Here is a 2,671-nt window from a genome sequence, read left to right on the forward strand (position 1 = left end):
TTATGAAATAACAACTGAATGTAATCGAATCAAATTGCAAGCATGTACATGGTTTCGAATTACCCCCCAACTAAGGGGGTTTAGTTCCTCATACTCACAACACAAAGTTTATTGAATTGAAACATTGAAACATAAGAAAGATCACACCTAAAAATTCCAGCAATCTAAATTGCACAGCAGGAACATCTAAGAACCTTCCTCCTCTTCCTTGGTTGCGGCACAGGGGTTTGTGATGGTTTTTGGGGGTTATGGATGGTGTAGAATGGTGGAAAAGTGTGTAGGATAGGTGTATGGGACGGCTAGGGTGGTTTTGGGTCAGAAAATATGGTGAATGATGAAGGATAGGTGCTGTTGAAGATGGGGAATGGTTTCTGGCGTGAAGGATTAATTTCTGGATTATGGAGAGGGTTGTCATTCGGCCAAGGGAGGTAAAACATATATATATAGGCAGCCAAACCCTAAAGAAATCAGATTAGACAAATGGGCTAGGGTTTAGGTGCGGCTAGGGTTAGGAAATCCACCAAAAACTAGGGTTTCTAGAACATTAGGTGCGGCATGGGCTTAGGGTAAGTAATCAGATTTTTTTCATGTGAACAAGGCCTAGGTGCGGCTGATTAAGTGGGCTAGGGTTAGGGTTAGGTGCGGCATAGGTCCAAGAGGCAAAGATGGGTCATCCAAAAGCCCAAAGCCGAGAATAGAAACTCTCGAAATTGGAAACCTCCAAGAATAGAAACTTCCAACTTTAGAAACTTTGGTTTCCAATTCCGAATTCTTAGTTCATCACTTTCATTTCTTCATTCTTAAGCTTCTTTGACCTTCAAACTCGTCCATTCCTCGTGCTCCATTTGCATACACCACATTCCAGCTCACTTTTTGCTCCAAAAGCTCCAAATTGCATCATTTCGTGTAATATGTCCTTTAACCCTGAAAACACATGAAAGTAGCTTAAAAGACTACAAGTTAGAATCATATGAATATGCATCGCAAACAAATTATTCCTAACAAGTTCTCTATATGAACAGCATGATAAAGATACAAGTTAGAATCATTACGTTCCTTGGAAATCATAAGCATCGACAAGGCATTCGTAACTATGAAAAGCATGATACTCTTGCCAGGAATCTACTTAACACGATCGTGACTAGCGACCTTCACTACTTGCGAATATAAATTCATAACGATTAGGTGAGACAAACTTATATCCTAGCACCAAATTCAAGCATGCAAATTAAGCATGCACTCTCAATCAACATACAAGAATAAGTTATAAATCCAACGGTTAAGCAAATTGTATTCACGACATAAGATAGAAAACACCTAAAATTGTTCAACAACTCAGATTGAAGTGCCAAACAATTTGTAGAGAATCTGTCCTCCTTGTTGCTTGCGGCAGATTGTATGGTGATGCTTCTTGGATTGTTTTGATGACGTAGAATGGGTTATGGAGGGTGTAGGGTCACGGCAAGGCTTGGGGATGGTGTATGGGTGTTGTGTGGAAGGTGTGGAGATGAAGAATGGTGGTAGAAATCGGCTGGAATGAAGGAAAGGTGCGGCAAGATGGGAAATAGGGTTTTGGACGAATTTCTGAATATGGAGAGGGTGTTATTCGGCCAAGGGAGGTAAAACACATATATATAGGCAACCAAACCCTAAAGAAATCAGGTTAGACAAATGGGCTAGGGTTTAGGTGCGGCTAGGGTTAGGAAATCCACCAAAAACTAGGGTTTCTAGAACATTAGGTGCGGCATGGGCTTAGGGTAAGTAATCAGATTTTTTTCATGTGAACAAGGCCTAGGTGCGGCTGATTAAGTGGGCTAGGGTTAGGGTTAGGTGCGGCATAGGTCCAAGAGGCAAAGATGGGTCATCCAAAAGCCCAAAGCCGAGAATAGAAACTCTCGAAATTGGAAACCTCCAAGAATAGAAACTTCCAACTTTAGAAACTTTGGTTGCCAATTCCGATTTAGGAAAGATCAACCCAAAATGGAAACTTTTAGGCTTAGCTTTCCTACTTCAGGTAGGAAACCTCAAATCTCGAACTCTTCAATTTCAACCCAACCTTGTGTTCCAAGCATGTCCTTTTCATTCCAAGCTCACTTTTTGCTCCAAAAGCTCCAAATTGCATCATTTCATGTAATATGTCCTTTAAACCTGAAAACACATGAAAGTAGCTTAAAAGACTACTTTAACGAAGAAAACATAACAAAGATACATAAAAACTAGCTAACTAAGGCGCATAAATATGCTCCTATCAAATTCCCCCACACTTAGCTTTTGCTAGTCCTCGAGCAAAACAAACAAAAGAAAGAAAACGAAACGAAACAAACTAACCAAAACAAACCTAAACCTTCCAACGTTTGCCTCAGGGATTTCCAATGCACATGACATGTTAAAGATTGCTATCCCCACAGATTTGAGTCATCTTTACACAAGCACATACTTAATTAAAGCCACCACTTACTAGTTCACAAGTAATCAATTAAAACAATGCTTTGAATGTAGTAACATGCCTTAGAGAATTCCCTCAATTCCTTACAAGATATACACTCTATTTTCACTCAGATTTTCTAACTCCACACCCTACACTAGTCATATGTGAGAAGATTGATGTAGATATGAAAACGAATGCTCACATATATGTTTCACAAAGAACGCAATTTCTAGAGTTAAGAAG

The 2,671-nt window shown here is 39.7% G+C and overlaps 1 long non-coding RNA gene across 1 annotated transcript; it reads right to left on the reverse strand.

Annotated features, from left to right (window-relative positions):
• On the reverse strand, positions 1-2,203 carry LOC126631012 (uncharacterized). The gene is made up of 2 exons (XR_007626205.1): positions 2,149-2,203; positions 1-924 (listed from the first exon to the last, which is right to left on the reverse strand). It is a non-coding gene; the product is annotated as an uncharacterized LOC126631012 (long non-coding RNA).
• Positions 2,204-2,671: the final 468 nt, after the last annotated feature.

Source organism: Malus sylvestris, chromosome 8 (genome assembly GCF_916048215.2).
Source record: "Malus sylvestris chromosome 8, drMalSylv7.2, whole genome shotgun sequence".
Taxonomy (NCBI): Eukaryota; Viridiplantae; Streptophyta; class Magnoliopsida; order Rosales; family Rosaceae; genus Malus; species Malus sylvestris.